We start from the raw sequence: 18,952 nt of genomic DNA, 5'->3' as shown, positions 1-18,952 counted from the left end.
CTCTGAATCTTTAATTCATTTAGTTAGAGTTGTGTAGGGTAAGGTAAAAAGTATCAGGCTTTTCTGCCCTCCCGCCATTAGGATAGTTGACGGAAACCTGCGGTCCTGAATGCATGCCTGATGGCGGGCACCTGGAGTAAGGTGTGGGCATAGGTAGATGGGATTCACCTGGGCTGAGACTGGGATCTTAAGGGCAGTGTCAGAGGGACAACAGGAGGATCAGAGAAGCCGAGAAAGAAACAGCCATGAGAAGAGCAGAGAATATGAGAGAAAGCCGGAGAGCCCAGAGTGAAGATTTGCTGGGGGCTGGGAGGCCTGCCAGCCTCCCACCCCCCCAGCACCTCTACCTGCCATGTACCCGGTAAATCCCAATAAAAGCCTGAAAAGCCACTAAGGGCTCCAGGACTCCTCCTTTACCCGGTCTGCTGGATCAGAAAATCTGCTCAGTGTCCTTCCTGCCCCAACAAGTTGACTCTCAGCTAAATTGTGGAATAGATAAAAATTATCCACTGGGCCTGTTCCTACAATTTGGTTCCCTACATTCCAGACTTCTATCACTACACATGCATATGCTGAGTCCCACCCAGCTTGCCATAGTGGTCAGAAACCCTGTGATGGTACCTTGCCTGAGTCTGCACCCTCTGTATAGCATTCTCTGATTTAGCTCTCAAAATTCACCTGTGTTTTTCTCTCTCAGAGATTTCTTCTCTGCCTTCCAAGCTAATATGATTAGTGAGTTGGAATATAGGCTCTGGGACCTTGTTGCCTGAGTTGAAATCTCCCTTCTGCCACTTAGTAACTCTGTGAACTTGAGCAAGTTATTTAGCTTCTTTGCCTAAGTTTCTTCAGCTGTAAAATCAGACAAATGATAGCTGCTACTTTACAGCCTTGTTGTGAGAAATAAATATATTTACATACAATATGTGTGTGTGTGTGTGTGTGTGTGTGTGTAAAGTGATTAGAGAAGCTCCTGGCTCTTTCCAAACAATCAGCAAACATTAGAACTGCTACAATACTAGTGTCTCCCTAGTGGCCTAGTGATTAAGTCTCAGTGACATCACACTTCTATGGCCTGAGTTCCATTTCCAGCCAGAATGCTAACCTACCTATGGCACAGCAGACCTCTCCTGTCTTGCCCACTGCTCCTCTCAGCAGTGAATTTCAGTAGATCTGTCTGTTCTGCTCCCCATTCTGTCTCTGGTAAATCCTCTCACCTCCCCGCATCTCTGGCCTATACCCAGTTCTTCTGCATGCACACACACACACATACACAGCCCCCCCCACAAAGAGTTCCTACTATTAGTATAAATGGCACTGATTGCAATATTTCTTTTATAACATGGTCATCTTCTTCAAACCATTAGTATGAATTTTCTCCAATGCTTTTTCTCAGCTCCCACGGGAAATATGAGGCTTTAGGAAAGGAAGTGTTTTGATATCATTCACACTTGGAAAGTGATAGGAACAATTACTCATTACTCACTTAACATATGGGGATTTTATATATAATAGCAAACCTCCACAATTTCATTCCATCTTTTGTAATCAGTGAGGGGCTTTGGCCCTGAAATGTTATGACATTTTTCTATCACTAATCTAGGTAGTCAGTGGCTGAACCCAAATATAAAGCAGCCATAGATATTATATGAGTCTTTTTCTACGGCCTATTCATTTCTAAAGAATCAAAATATAAAATTTCTGAAATTGCGAAAACTTAGATTATCAGTCCACAGATCTGTTCAACAAAAAGAAACCAATTGTGTTCTGAGAGATATCACTAAATGTTAGTGGTTGATTGAAAAACTTGATTAAATTTGAACTAACGTGTTTTCTAAACTGAAACTATTGTTACAATAATAATAACAATGATTTTTGAGTGCATATTGTCAGGAACACTTTTAAATGCATTATGTAGATTATCCTATTCTCTGCTCATAACAACATATAATACCTATCACTAATATTCTCATTTTACAGATAAGGAAACAAAGGCTCAAAGTTGTTGCATAACTTTCTGCAAGTTATATTGCAAATAAACAATAAAGTCACAGAACTTGAATTCAGTCACTAGATTTTAGCATCACTGCTACACTTATAAAAGAACGAAAACACCACTGCCTCCATGTAGTTCCAAAGATGACTGCAATCTGTTAATGCATCTCAAAGACTTTTTATTTTGGACTTAGAATCAAAGCACCCTCTCCATGGTCAACAGGTTGAAGTGCCTAGAATTTAACATTCTCCAGGAATAGCCCTTCCCCAAGGACTTTCAGGAATGGGTATGTGTACTGTTGCTATAATAAACGGACACAAAATTGAGTGGTTAATAGTAACATAAATGCATTACCTTACAGTTTTGGAGTTCAGAATTCTGAAATAGACTAAAATGAAGGGGATTACAAAAGGTGATCAGCATTCCTGCTGAAGATTCTAGGGGAAAAACCATTCTGCCTTCTCCTGCTTTCAGACATTGCTCCCATTGCTTGGCCTGTGGCTCCCCCTCCCTCTTCAATGTCAGTAACACTCTGACCACTACTTCTGTCATTGCATGCCTTTCCCTGTCTCTGGCTAAAGCCTCCCTCTTTCGTTACAAGGACACTTGTATTATATTGAGCCTATGCAGATAATCCCGGATAATCCCCCACATTAAGATCCTTAATTGAATCATATGTGCGAGTGTAAGGTGACATACATAATTCATAGGTTTTGAGGATTAGGATATGGACTTTGTAAGGGAGCTAGTATTTTGCCTACCACCATTGTAATGGCCAAGTTATAAAGTTAAGACTGAAGAATTATTACTAATAGATGGGAAGTAAACTGCTTCCATCCAACCATCTTCACTGTGATGTGATATATGTTTAAATGAGGTGGTAAAGTTGATGTAATCTCAACGAGGTAGTAAAATGATTTATATAGTCATCAACAGAAGGGAGAGGAAAAGACATCACCTTTTCTAACATTAATGAGAGGAGAGTGACTGGATGAAAATAGGAGCTCTCCTCCAAGTGAGGGGATTCAACCCCATGGCACAGATGTCACATCTCTAGCTATAAACCATTAGGTACTTTTTGAGTTATCACACTGGCGAATCTGAAAATTATAGATGTCTACCCATGGTTCCTAGTTGAAGAAAATGGAACTATACATCAACTGGTTCAGGAAAGATTGTTCTACTCTTACTGTGGGATCAACTTTGATCAACAGTATTGCTGACCAAGGGTCAAAAGAATCTAAAACAGGTGAGAAAAGAGAGATAATGGACTTCAATTTCAGTTCAAGTCTCTCAGTTTTGTAGCTTTTTCCCATTAAATTTCCACTGAAAGTCACACCTAACCACCCCCTGAGCATGATGAAGTCAACTGAACCCAGGTCATAAGTGGACCTGGTACTGTTAGGGGTTAGTGGTAGCAAATATTGTCTTGCCCCACTTATATATTTTGGATCGTTTAATATCACCAGTCAAATCCCGCTGACATTTTGCAACCCAAAGGCTTTTTATTCTGAAACTACAATTAGAGCACCATGGTCAACAGGATGGAAGTGCACAGAATTTAACATCCTCCAGGGATAGCACTTCCTCAAGCACTCATAGAAGGTATGTAAATTTCATATATACATCCCCATATGGGGAATTTATGGTACACGTGCTTTGTCCACAGGATTAAGCGCTGGTTGCTCAGTGTGGTATCTGGCTTAACAGTGTTTGTTTCATTGGTTGTTTCCCCTTCGATATATCACATTAGCACTTCTGCACCTCCCAAATAAACCTAAACTTCCCTCAGGATCTACCTCTGGGATAATAGAAACTGGAAGTAGGGTAACTGACTACCTTGATTTACTCAGGGTTGAGAGGGTTCCTGGAACATGGAACATCCCATTTTAAAGTCAACATGTAAAGACCATTCCATGTTTGTCTGGAACTTAGGGCTTTTCTGGATGTGGAACTTTTTCAGCAGGGCTTGAGAGGAGAAGTACTAACTCTGCTTTAGGAAGAGAACAATCATTTAGCAATGAGCTTCAGGACCTAACAGGTACACATAGAAACTGTGGAAAAAGCTTGTTGCTGAATCTTCTCATGGGGAAAGGAGAAAATAAAATCCTGAATAAGAGGAAGTTTATTGACATAGAAGTAATCCCCATGCAAGGCAAGCCAGATAAGTGAAAAAAATGGAAACTACTGCTCCCTTCTACCTCAACACACACACATACACACACACACACAGAGGCAGCACTCAAGTACTCTTCCAAGTCCTTCACCCTTTCGGTAAAGTATGTATTTTGCATTTTCCAGAGTTTCCACATAGAATTAAAGAGTGGTCACTATAGTAGGTGAATTATTCATGCACCTTCTATCAGCTGCCTTCCCTTCCCTTTTTTTATTGTCCTCCATCTGGGATTGTTTACCACCCGAGAGCAGTCAGGGATATGGGGATATTTAGGTAAAAGCTGAGCACCAAAACAAAAGAGGCTGTCACTGAGAAGGGATTTTTGATGGGGATGGCCTATTTAGAGCCATTTTTATGAAACTTTTTCTAGCAAATTCATCTGTCAGGCTGAGAGAAGATCTCAGCACTTAAAAGTAAGAGAAAGAGGAGGTCATGGTGATATCTTGACAGTGAAGAGCTATTAGCAATCACTCCAAGGTGGTGAAATTCAGAACAGAACACATTTGAATTGGGATAGTCCATTTCCAAAATCATGCTGTCATAATATTGAGTTAAACAGGTATAAATAATAGCTTTGCACACTTCTCATTGCCAGATACCTTGGTAATTTATGGAGAAAAAGCTTCCTTAAATCACAACAACGATGACGGATTTGGAGGCTGTCCTCTGTCATCTCAAATTGTTCTAGATTGACAGAAATATATGGAATGTAAAGAACATCATTTATATTAAAAAGATTTTTCAACATTTAAAATTGTTTTAGAAGAAAATAAAGTATGTGGTTTTGTCAAGTAGGCACCAGGAATATATGATAGTGTCATTCAAAAATATAACACTCCACACCTAAATCTACTTATCTTGACAATTTATTTCCATACATCTTTTCATAGCCTGTGAACCAGAAATCATGACAATTTAAAAATCATCTGAAATATTTTACATACAGGCTGGCAAATGTTAGGGGGTAAAAGTTCAGAAGTGACATATCTAATCTAAGGCAGGATTTCTTTGCCTCAGCATTAGGATGTTTTGGGAATGGTAAATCTCTGTTGTACAGAACTATCCTGTATGTTCTAAGATGTCTCTACCCATGCAGATGACCAAATAGGATAGAAAACTAAGGACAGGTCTTGTCTCTACTCACAAAATGCCAGTATTCCCCTCTGCCCTGCTTAGGATAACCAAACCAAAAGAAATTCTCCAGACATTGTAAAATGACCCCATAGTGACAAAAGAACCCAAAGTTAAGAAGTACTGATCTTATGCCATGCAGATCTAATTGGTTATTCAAATTTATCTAGCAAACACATGTGCCAGACTGAATCTTAGCAAGGATCTCAAGAATTGTCCTTCCTCTTAGAGGAAACACACAACAATCCTATGAGGCAGGCATTTTTATCTTTCCCATTTTGGAGATGAGAAAACTGAGGGTAACAGATAATAAATAGTCTGCATAAAGCTAGCAAAGGAGAAAGTATGCCATCTTTAAAACCACACAGGCTGACATACTTTTTTATGTCTACGCTGTACTGTCAATTATGAAGTAAATACTATTTTTATGTCACACTGACATCTGCGGGAAATGATACTTTGGTTCCTGGGCCAAAAAAACAATGGCATGTGAGTCAAATACAAGCCTATCACCTATTTTAGAAAATAAAAGTTTTATTGGAACACAAACACACCCATTCATTTTTCTATTGTTTTAAATGACTCATTTTAGAAGGACATGTTGAGTGCTTGAAAGGATAGATGGTTGGGTCAACAAAGATGAATTACTAGCTGCCTTTTTACACAAAATTTTTGTCAATACCAAACCCTGATTTAAAGGCTGAGGAGATGATTCCTTCAAATGGTAAGTGGTAGAATCAGAAATTGAATCCAACACCCAAGCTCTTATCCACAGGGCTCTGCTGAGAACAGTAAGGATTGCACAGGACAGAGTTGGAGCTCACTATATGCCAGACGCTCTTCTAAACATTCACACGTATGCTTCATTTCATTCTCCCCAAACACAACAGAGTATTGTGATGTGCCACTGCAGACACTGTTGGTGCCCAGCCCATATGCTGTTAGCATTCACATCTACATGTGGAGGACTTTTCTTCGCTCTTCTTGTATGTTGTATGTTGGTTTAAAGGGATACGATCTTTTAGAGGAAAGGATAGCTTTCTTTAATTAGCCCAAAAGTCTCACATGGACTAGGGCAGGATGTAAGAACACAGTGAGTACATTGGAGGGCCTAGAGTAGTCATGGGAATCTGAGGAAATTTAGCTGACAGTTGAGCACATTTGGCCAAAGATAAGGCAAGTGGAAGCCCCAGACAGTAAGTCATTCATAAGCACAGGGTTAGTGATAAGTTCCTCCAAGTCTTTACTCTTGGAATGGGATAAATTTAGGTCTTTCCTACACTCACTTCCCATATTCTCTGTCCTCCACAATGGTAAGTGGCTTGACAGTACATCCTTCCTCTTTCTCCCTTTCTTCCCCATTTCCTAACCTATCTTTCTAGGAAGCTTTTCTCAAATGAACTACTTGTTCTTGAATTTTTTTAATATTTTTTTAAAGATTTATTTATTTATTCAAACAAGAGCTGGGGTATAAGCCAGAGAGGCAAGGGTTGAGAGGATTCACCAGAGACAGAGTGGGGAGCAAAACAGGTGTACTGACTGAAATAAAATGCTGAGGGGAGCAGCAGGCAAGACAGGAGAGGTCTGCTGCACCATGTGGGTCACCTCCCTGGCTGAGAATCAAACTCATACAGCAGTAGTTGCAGATAGCTTCATAATGCTGATACCTTGAGCCACCAACCCCTTGAACCACCAGGGAAGCCCCCAAATTCTTTTCTTAAAACATTTGTTTTTAAGGAATTAAAGCCAAGGTATACCATTTTCTTTTTTTGATAGGTCAGAGATTAACCCCCAGAGAATTTATATAACTGGCCCAAAGTAACACAATTGATAATCGGTAGTGTCAGAATTTACACCAAATCATTTGAATCCAGAGCCCAGAGTCTTAATCAAACCTCTCCCCAGTAATAGCCATGTATGGGCATCTCAATATTCTGTTCTCCTTTCTCTGTGGAGTGGGAAAATTAGACAGACATAAATACTGTATCTGAAAGTTAATTCAGGAGTGGATAAAAGTCAATTCGGAGGGGAAACACATATACATATACACACACCATACATAAACACACACAGGAAAACACATGTATGCAAACACACATACACATGCATAATGCCTTCTTTCTTCTTCCCTTTCCTACCTAGGTGGGATAGTCACTTTCTCTGTCACAATTGAAAATAAAGGGACAGAGCAGATCTTCCTCTTTTTAGTCTTAGAAAGTGACATCTACACACTATACACTCCATTTACTGGTGTGCCAACCAGCCCTGACCCAAAATATTCCCTCGAGTTCCAAGTAAACAATAAAAGATACCATTTCCCCAGGCCATCTCATAATAGATATGAAAACTCTGTCCAGATTTCATTACCAAGGTGTATAATACACGTGTTTCACTAACACAAAGCACATTTCTATTCTGGTTCAGTGTGGGAAAAGAAACACACCATCATTCTCCTTTCTCTCAGGGATTAAAAAAAAATGACACATTTTTTGCCATAATTTCTTATCCACAGTCCAAAATCTGCACATAATGGGAGACATGAAAATGCCACATAGTACCCTCCTTTTGGCTGAGAAGAAGCTGGCCCCAGGGGAGAAATGTCCATCATGAATAGACACTCCTGACTCACTCTTACCCCAGGATCTATAGACAAAAATTTGGAGTGTATTTTGTTTTAATAGCCTGTATGTTGTATAAAGGAAATCTCCAAGAATATTAGAAGTCATAGGAAGAGAAAATTAGGAATTAAATGGGCCAAGACATATAGTTGTACAATGTGATTGTTGTACCCTAAAATTATGCAGTGAAAAATTTGTCCAACTGCATATGACAGCCCTCAACTGTCCATGGACTCCATATGCATCTGTCTTGTCCAATACATTCTCATAACCATAACTATTATATTATTTAATATTAATATTTTTCAGAGAGAGTATCAGGTTTCCAGTTGGCGGTAACAAGAGTATTCAACTGACTGCAATTATATTTCAAAAAGTAAGTAAAAAAGAAACAGTTTTCTAGGATATTTTACCTTAATGATTCCATGGCACCTGAGACCTAGGTTGATTTCTCTGCAATTACTTTGTTTTCTGCCTCTTGGTCACCATGTCTCATAAACATCTGGCCAACTTCATCCTCTCATGTAATCTGAGAGACCCTTATAGCAAGTGACTAAGCCCCCGCCCCCGCCACCTCTTGTACTAGACTGATAGAGTCAGAAGCTTAGACTTTTGAAGCTTGTAAGACTATATATATCTAGGATCACCCAAATAGATGGTGTCTTCCTGAAACCTAGCAGTACCTTACATGTATATCTTTCCAATAAGTCCCTATTCCCCATGACTTTATACAATTTAAGTAGATCTCTGTTCTTTGCAACCAAACAGCTTAAACAACTCAATTTGCTACAAGAAAGGGCTATTTCTTCCACTAGAGTCTGAATCCAGGGAAATTATATGACATTCCAAAAGAAAGAAAAAACAGAATGCATTCATATTAATACATTCAAAACATAAGGACTAAACTAAAAGATTCCTATGCTGAAAAAATTATAGGACTCTATATCATATCTTAGGGTTGTCTGTAGGTGAGGAAGACTTTTCAGTGAAGGTACTTGATGAAGCTAATATGTGCAATCCCACAGCTTCCTTACTCATGAAGACAGGAACAATTGAGGAGATAAAACTCAAATATTACAAGTAAAAAAGTTTTTCATAGATATTAGAATGAGTGAGGTGAAACCTTTTTCAAAACACAATTTATTAAGTACAGTTTTTGCATAATATTTCTGAAAACAAGAGGTGCTTATTTCTGAAAACAAGAGGTACATTTTGGTTATAATTTATTTCAAAATAATCAATATGTCATGTGTGATATTTTTTAAGATGGATAAATTTATACCACCAATTTTACCTGATTATGGTCAGACACCTACATTAATAACATCCACTGCCCAACTCAGGATCTGCAATCAGTCTGCTTGCATTCAGGTCCCAGTTTTACGACTTGTTTGTTAACTGTCTGTCCAGATATGCTACTTAACTTCTCTAAAGCTTGGTTTACTTGTAACTTCATAAGTGTAGTGATTAATAGAGTGTTCTGTGAATTAAATGACACTATCCATGGACCACTTATTATAATGCACTCACTCAAGATTTACTATTATCATATTCAACATCAATTTAAACAGTAATAACTTGGACAATGTTGCTGATTTATTTCTATAATGCTTATTATACATAGTCAATCAAATGCTTCAAAAGTTGAAAGTGTATCCCAGTAAACTCAGGAACAGATATGAAGAATTTTAATAGTGGCAAAATTTAATAAAGGTGAAATTAAGTAAATTCTACAATTAAGGAACTTACAAGCTTAAAAGCAACAACACTTCCCAATGAGCTATATCTTTATTTTGAGGATGAGTTGCTTTACATGCTGCAGAGTCACTAAAATACAACCTAATCATTAAAAGAAACAATACAAAATTTATCTAGACCTTTATTTCAATATTTCATGTAGTACAGAAACTAAATAAAGATATGGATTTGTTTCAAATCTTGAAACTGAAACTGCTGCCAAAATAACTGAAAGTCATCCAATACTGTTTTGCAAAAGTGAGTAACCTCAGTGGGAATAGGGCTTATGTAAATAGCAGAGATAAGAGAAAAATGAAGAAATTATTACAAATCTGAGAGGAACTGTAAACCTATTATGAGAAATGTGCTGCCAAGGGTGTGAGTTAATTAAAATATATAACTAGGCTAATTCCCAAAACTTCATTAATTTATGACAACATCTTACAAAACTACTTCAGATTATTTACATTTATAGTCATTTATAAGTGAAATCTTTCTAACATACAAGGTGATCGCCTTTACTTATTTTGGCTTTATTTTCAGAGTGGAATAGAACTTGGACAAATTCTAAAATGAATGATTAGAGAACTGAAAATGACTTAAGTTGAATAATCTACACAAATCATCTGTGCTGTCACTCCTCTTTCTAGTGCTCATATTTGACATGCTCAACTGAGCATGTCTTTCTTGGATTAGCTCACCCACCACTACCAATTAACCTATACCAGCTCTTCAGTCTCAAGAACAAACCCAAACCCCATTGGCCATATGACTAAAGGTAGAAATTTGTAATTTTAAGAGGCTGAAACAACCTGGAGCAAGAGGAAGACTTCCCAGGGCCACACAATTTGTATTAAAGTTTAGAAAGAATCCCAGATTTGCTATGCACTATGTGTAAAATATTCTATAATAATTCACCATGACAAAGAAAATAAATGTCCCCAGTATGTCACACTTTCCTGTATTATTATCCTAATGAAGTTTATCTAACAAAAGAGCACAGTTCCCCACCTTTTGACACTGAACTCATGCATATGACTTTGTTTAAGGGATTGTGGGGATAGGGATATTGTGAAAGTTGTAAGTCTGAGTCTTGAGAGGTCTTTTTTTTTTTTTTTTTTTTTTTTGTCCTCTTGTTCCTCTTCCTTTTTTATGGGAAGATCTTTCTGAAGATAACTGAGGCTCTCAACCAGGGCCATCAAAAGAGACACAGCGCCATATCTGATGTGGTTGGTCCCAAGGTTAAGAACAACACTTCCCATCAAGATCAACTGATTTTTAATTGTGTAAGTGAGCCAAATATTATCATTTATAAGGTGATTCCAGATAACCCATAGAAGCTTGAAGGGATAAAAACTAACAGTTTATATGTTGATACTATGTGGATATTTGCTACTTGTTATATATTGAGAGCAGCAACTGTTTGATACAATTATGATGAAATATTATCTCAAAGATGATAATTATCTCAAATAAATTCCACTTTCCTACATTTTGTCTAGTCCTCACATGATTTCTGAAATAATATTATTATTTCCATTTTAAAGTTGGGGAAATAAGACCTAGAAAGTTAAAAAAAAAAAACTTGCCCAAGGACGAGAACCTCTTAAGTGACCTCTCCATGGTTTGAATTCTAATCTAAGTCCAACATTCTATGTCCCTCCTTCAATACTAATTCATTATTCATTTATATGAATAAATGAACAAACAAACTGATAGAATGGATTCCCAGCTAAACCTAAGGGCATGACATGCTGTTATACATGGTATCACATGTGGGTCTCTAAAGGGTAGAAACCTAGCATTGATGGATATGCATTTTCTCACCTTTCTGTCTGAGTGGAAAGGGTGGATGAGATTAATATGAAGGGATTATAGGTCAGAAAATAGGATGAGTTCTCCTTGAAGAATGCCCACATACTTTTCTTAGAAGTAACTCACTTCAAAAGAAATGCCACCAGCAACAATGCAGGAAGTTTTTGACTCTGGCAAGCAACAATGAGAACCTATAGAATGACCTCAGAAGAAAAAATCTAGGAGAAAAAAAAAATTTAAATCCTGCAAGTAGCCCCAATCTCTTCTAGGATCCAAAAGCAAAACATAGCAAAACTCCAGCCTTACTTTTAGATACCAGAGAGAAAGAACTCATAGAAAATTCTATGAATAATGAACTCGCATTTTATTTTTCATGTTGTGGATTCAGCTTTTTCTTCAGAAGCAAAAGCAAAATCATCCTACTTTGAGGAATTCTGAAACATACTAAGAAAAATTAATTTATGAAATAGACTAAAGGCCTGTGTGTTTTGGAATGTTGGTAATCTTTCAATCTTCTTGCCTAAAACATGTTAAAATAAATTACATATTTTTCACCAAAAATAAAAATGGATGAGAGATTCTGAAACTGAAGAATATTGTTGCCTATTCTATTTGAGTAGCTCTTTATTTTTGAAGAAAATTCTTTGAGCAAGTCAATATTTCAATTAACTCTTTAAAAATTGTCCTTTCACCCCAAATAGAGCCTCTGGGGACTTAGGTGGATTTAATATGAACAAAAAGAGAGAAATTATTGAGACCATTTTAACAGTTACTCCTTTCCCTCCAATATCACTACCTGCCCCTCTAAGCAAAGACTGCCAGGGTCACAAAGCAAGAGGTGAGGCTAAAGAGAGAACTTGTTAGTTTTTCACAGGAAGCAAGGTACTCTTCTGTTAACATTCAAGTGCAAAAGACTGCAATATAAATGGCGATTAAGTGGAAATGAATGCACATCTGAAGTTTTGAGGACTTTAACCAGTGCTGCAGCTTCTCCACCATTCATCCGTAAAAAAAGAAAATAGTAACTGTAAGAGATGTGTCCTGAGGGTTAAATGAGGATACATGCATATAGGATATGCCCAGCTATAGCCAGGGTCCTGCTTAAATATAATTAAACAAAAGTCAATGTTTTTATTAGTGATCTTTGAAAACAGTATCTGCAACTCATTCACAGGAATGTAATCACTAGATAAAGGTATAGGGCTATTATGCTCTCAAGCAGCTGGGGGATTTATATGTTGTTTATGTTCCCAGATATGAAGCTAAAAGTATAAACAAAATACCTTAGAGGCTGGAGGTTGGGTGATACGAATCACCATCAGAGAAGAGGTGACATAAAGCCAGGAGTGGATGTATCAATGGTAAATTTTGGCCAATTATAGGAAAATAAAGACTCAGTGCAGCCAAATCTGCCATTTTTTCCAGAAAAGCTGTAACTCTGATTTTCTATTTTTTTTTAAACATGGCAAATAATTTGAAATTTGTTTAATATGATGACAATGCTGAGGGTATCCAGCAAAAGCTGTCTGTGGGATATATTTGTAACCTCAGGTCTAAGTCAATGGCTTTCACAGTGTACACACTACACAAAAGGTTAGGAATCATGTCTGTATTTAACAAACCATCTCATTTTGTGTCCTCTGAACTTCCTTTCATCAGAGGAACTCAAATTTTATCCTACAGATAATTGATCTTCTAAATAAGGAACATTTTGAATATTTAGGTTCCACTCTTCTATGAAGTTGCAAAAGCATTGATTTGTGAAAGTAAAAATACTAGTGAACCTGGTTTTTGATCATCTTGCACAGTAGCTCACTGTATGTGTCTCCTTGTTTTTCTCTACACAGCCCCAAGACCTAGGGCAGTGCCGAGGACAACAGAAACTTAATAAATATTTTTGTATGACCGAATCATATAATGAGCAGAGTGTTAGATTCCAAACCTCCTTTTTTGCTGAAACTCTCCACATTTGAGTTTTTCTTATTGGGAATATAGGAGACAATATATATATATGTATATATATATATCCTTCAAAATTCATGGGCTAAAACAAATATATATGACATAATGCATATGAGTGACTTTCTGTTTTCACTGTTTCCAGACAACTGAAAGGCATATATGTGTAAAATCTTCGAGAACACATAAACTGAATTTTGGTTAACCAAATCAGTTGGTTTCATTATTTTTTAACCATATCATTTTGCAAGCACAAAAGAGATATTTTATGTAAGAGAAATTCCCAAATAGTCTATTTGGGAATGTGAACAGTCACGTAGGTTAAGCGCTTTCATAACTAACCATAATATCTGTTAATATTATTATATCATTCCATGAAAATAACTTAAAAGATACAATCAAGAGAAAATTTGCATGGTTGCAATATTCTTTGAGTTATTAGGAGAAAAAAGGTAATGTCTGAATATAATCTTCAAAATAACATTTTGTTTTTACAATCGTATATTTGTAAGTGTGCAGACTTGCAGGGCACTGAAGTGCTCATCTGTGATATATGTTATTAAATAAAAAGAAGCTATTAAAGTGGGAATAAAGTTTCTAGTTAGCTAAAAATTAAATTTTTATTTTATGAAAATAAACTAGTCATATATCTTCGAAAGATATAAATTACACATGACCAAAACAGTGGTTTGCAAACTTTAGTGCTCATCAAAATCTTCTGGAGGACTTTCACAACAGATTGTGGAGTTCTCCTAGAGATTCTTTCCTGGTCAGTTTGGAGGAGTTCACTTTGTGAACTGCTAGACTACAGTAAATCATAAAATTCATTTCAGAATGAAACTCTAGTTACTACAGGTAAAGCATGAAACCACCATTAGAGCATCAGCAAAATTACATTCTGCTTAGAGACATTTTTGTGGACATACAGGTTACATTCATTTTCTTGACTCTCTTCACTTGAAACCCACCTATGGGAGCAGGAATTCGCCTGGGAGAAAGATTCAAAGTGGGATAGTTTATCAGGAGAGCCAGAGAGTATTTAAAGACAATTAAAGTGAATGGCTGATTCAGCAGAAGAAGCTGAAAAAGAACAGAAACACTTCCTCATGGAATTGAACGACACTAGTTAGAAAGAGGACCTGGAAATAATGTTTTTTCCCAAGAAAACACACGAAGCCAAGACACAGGATCCAGGTATTATGAAAAAATAATTTTTAGGAAATCTTTTCCTAAAAATACTTATTCAATTTTGGCCACAAACATGCAAGATGGCACACACAGGATGTTAGAGCAGATGTTTCTGATGTCTTCCCAATCCCTTTAGCAGTCACTGGCCCCACACACCGACGACACCTGGTGAAGGACTGTCTATGCTCATGCATGTAGGTGTGTGCTTGTCCCAGTTACAGGACTTTTTTTACAGCTGGGAAGTGCCCTGGAATGAATACTGCTGAGAACTGCCTACAGTCAGTGATCAGTTGGAGTTGGTGAGCTCATACTTGTTTATTCATCCTTCAATGGGACTCCTTAAAGACATATTCTACATAATTCCCCAGAGCTCCCCAGTGAGATAGAATCCCAACTGTCCCAGTAGTGACCAGCTTATGGAAGGAACACACATTGATCTCCTTCCCTCCCTGTCATCTTTCTCCACTCTCCTACTGGAATTTCCAGAGATCACCAATGACCTCCTGGTAAACTGTCTATGCTGGAATCCATGTTCCAAGGCCTACATCTGGGTGAATTCAGCTGTTCACTGAAACTTTGTTTAAAAAAGCAAGAAAATGAATGAATTATAGATTATATCACAGCAACAAGATGAAACTCCACTTAATCATGGGGTAGGCATAATTTTGAATGATAATAAAAGTGACTTTGTATCAATTATATATAACACACATATACAAAATAATAGCCTTTATGTGCATACACATATTATATAAAAATAGAGAACGTATCTGGAAAAATTCAAATCAAACTGATAAGTATGACTCTCCCTGCAAGGAGAGGTGGTACATAAAGAATTCTTTTGCCTTATTTGTCATATTTATATTTTATATGGTGAATGCATTCATGTATTATACTATAATTAATAATTACTGAAACAATTCAAGTCATGCATAATTCCTAACTTTGATATATGTGAAATCACTCAGAGAAGCTTCTCTGAAAAACACTTATTGAAAGTCTAAGATTCTAACAATAGAAGATTCAGCAACTGAATTATGGCTATACTGAGAAGATAAGAAATCATGCAACACATACAAACAAAATAGTAATCATCAATCAACCAGTGCTTATGCAGAATTCGACTATAGTCTTGACAATTAAGGAGACACGCTTCCTGCCGACCTAGAATTCAGTCTATGAGGAATGAACACACTGAAGCAGAATCATATACAGTGCAATTTATATATGAGTTAAAATGCAAATATTTGTGATAGATCAGTAGAAAAAGCATGTTATTGAATAGTAGGTAAAGGAGCATCCCTTTTTATAAAAACAAAGATGGAAACAAAAATATTACTGAATTATGAAGAATACTGGAAGTTATATAATGAAATCATAAAAGTAATGATCTCTGGGTGGTAAGGTTCATTCAAAACCATCTTGGTTAAACAACTACAAGATGCTAGAGTTGCTTATTTATATACTTTTCTAAAACTGTTTTTTAATTGAAGTAACATTGCATTCTAATATTACGTAAGTTTCAGGTTCATAATATGAAAAATCAACATCAATATATATACCACATAAAGTTCACCATGTTAAATCCAATTCTTCACAATACAATTGACTCCTTTCATCTGATTGACTCACCTCTACCCACTTCCCTTCTGGCAAACACAAATAGGTCTTATAATCTAAAAGCTTATTTTTGTCTTCTTTAGCTAATCTAATTGTTTGGTTTGCCTACATACCACATTGGAGTAAAATCATATGATATCTGTCTTACACCATTTGATCTGAATTAAGCATATTATTCTCTAGGTTAATTCTATTTTTCTATTTTTTTCTTATCTTGCTAATTTTTAATTGATTTCTTTATTTTCTTACATCATTGTTAATTTTTGAATAGTATTTGATTCCTCCCCTTAGTTCTCCCACCACCACAGCACCCATGATCCACCTTCTCCAGCCTCTGTGCTCTTTCCTCTCCTGTTTAACCCCCTCTTCCTCCCCTTCCCTTGAAATAAGCCTCAGATCTGTGGTCTGCTTGCTAGTTTTGTTCTTCTTCCTGATGCTCTGTTCAGTTTCTCTAGATTCTTCATATAAGTGAAACCATCTGATACTTATCTTTTTCCTTCTGAGTTAGCATAATCCCTTTCAATTACATCCATGTTGCTGCAAATGACATGGATTTTTCTTTGTTGATCACTGAGTAGTGTTCCATTTGTATATATGCACCACATCTTAATTCATTCATCTATTTGAGGCATTCAGGTTGTTTCTATATCTTGCCTATTGTATATAGTGCTGCAATAAACATAGGAGTGCAGATTTACTTTCAAATTAGTGTTTTTGAATCCTCTGGAAAGGCTCCTAGGAGCGGAATCACAGCATCAGAGGGTACAACCATTTTTAGTGTTTTGAGGAAGCTCCAGATAGTTTTCCATACTGAATGGGAGAAAATATTTGTGTACCATACATCTGATAAGGGACTGATATCAAAGATCTACAAAGAGCTTACACAACTCAACAAAAACAAAGCAAACTATGCAATCACAAAATGGGTAGATACTTCTCCAAAAAAGAAATGAAAGTGGCCAACAGGCATAGGAAAAAATGTTCAACATCACTTGCAATCAGGGAAATGCAAACCAAAACCAGAATGAGATATCACTTCATAACTGTAAGAAAGGCCCATATAAAAAATATCAGAAATAGGGCCTCCCCTAGTGGTGCAGCGGTTGGGCTCTGGGCTGCAAGGCTGCCCACAGCCTCTGTAGCACTGGTTCATTCCCCAGCGCAGGCAAGGGTGCCACAAAAAAAAAAAAAAAAAAAAATCAAATAACAAAGCTGGTGAAGATGTGGTGAAAAAAACAAACACTCTAACACTGCTGGTGGGAATACTTTCTGACTTTTAATGTAATTTTTTCTTATAAGTATTACCCCTTGTATAGTCTTGAGGTTTTCTTTTTAAAATGTACTTTACTGTAAATTTCTTGTGTCTAATAATATTTGCACAACCTCCACTTACACCTGCCCCTATACACACATAAGGTTCTACCTTATCATTTCACATTTTATCATTGCTTTGAGGTTACATCACTTGGAGCTTAGGTCAATAGCACAGCCTTCCAAGCATCATTCATTCATACAATTAACACTACTAAAATCTGCAATGCTGTGTTCATTGCAGCATTCGATACAACATTCAAGACATGGAAACAACTATGTGTCCAATAATGGATGAATGGGTAAAGAAATGCGACACACACACACACACCATTAATCCATGAGAATATAATATATTATTATTCATTCATGAGAAAGCAGGAATCTTCTCACTTGCAACAACATTGATGATTCTTAACGGCATTCTGCTAAGTGAAATAAGTCAGAGAAACAATACTGTGTATTCTCACTTATAGGTGGAATCTTAGGGGGGAAAAAGAACTCACAGATAACAGGACAGATTGGTGGTTGCCAAAGGTGGGAGGTGGATACAAGTGCGGGCAAAATGGGTGAAAGCAGTCAAAAGGTAAAATCTTGCAGTTATAAAATAAGTAAGACCTGGGGATGTAATATATAGCATGATGGCTGTAGTCAATAATACTTTACTATAGATTTAAAAGTAGGTAAGAGTAGATCTTGAAATTTTCATTACAAGAAAGATATTGCAACATTTGCTGAATTTCTTCTAGAAACCACGCTCTATGCTACATGCTGTGGATACAGCCATAAGCAGAGAGAGCAGTGCCTCCTGATCCCTTGAGCTTATAGCTCAGGAAAGAATACAGATTAACTATTAACACATTAGACAAAGTGTTACACTTATTCAATAGAGAACTCTATGTGGTTTACACTGAAATTAGAACTGCCCAACAATATTAAGTAATGATTCTGGTCTAGTTTTTCCTAAATCATTTATTAAAGAGATTTTCTCTGCTTTATGTGTGCTCTTGGCATCCTTAGATTAATTTAGTTTTCCATATATGTTTGGGTTTATTTCTGGGCTTTCATCTGTTACAATGACCTGTGTATCTGTTTTTATTCAAATGTCATGCTGTTTTATTACTATAATTTTATAGGATAGCTTGAAGTTAGGGACCATGACACCTCCTTTTTTCCCTTTTTTTGGTCAGGATTGTTTTTGCTATTTGCGGTATTTTGTATTTTTATCATGTTTATGTTCTATTTATGTGATGAATACCATTGGGATTTTGAAAGAGATTGCAGTGGATAAATTGTACAGTTAAAGGCAAAAGAATAAAACTAGACCACTATCTAACATCATACACAAAAATAAAATCAAAATGCACAAAAATTTGGATGCATGCCCTAAAACCATAAAATACA

At 36.6% G+C, this 18,952-nt stretch overlaps 1 protein-coding gene and 1 long non-coding RNA gene across 5 annotated transcripts in view; one reads left to right on the top strand and one right to left on the bottom strand.

Moving 5' to 3' along the window:
• The window catches only part of LOC129145814 (uncharacterized), a 39,159-nt gene extending 28,215 nt beyond the window's left edge, over positions 1–10,944 (top strand). The window contains exons 2-3 of the long non-coding RNA XR_008551902.1: positions 8,228–8,294; positions 10,816–10,944. This is a non-coding gene — a long non-coding RNA (uncharacterized LOC129145814). The remainder of the gene's footprint in view (positions 1–8,227; positions 8,295–10,815) is intronic.
• Positions 1–18,952, bottom strand: part of TAFA1 (TAFA chemokine like family member 1) — an 856,565-nt gene that overhangs the window by 633,424 nt on the left and 204,189 nt on the right. The window lies entirely within an intron of this gene.

This window comes from Talpa occidentalis, unplaced genomic scaffold, assembly GCF_014898055.3.
Source record: "Talpa occidentalis isolate TD23 unplaced genomic scaffold, MPIMG_talOcc4v2.1 talOcc4.10, whole genome shotgun sequence".
NCBI classification, from domain to species: domain Eukaryota; kingdom Metazoa; phylum Chordata; class Mammalia; order Eulipotyphla; family Talpidae; genus Talpa; species Talpa occidentalis.
This window is presented reverse-complemented; position numbering and strand designations above follow the sequence as displayed.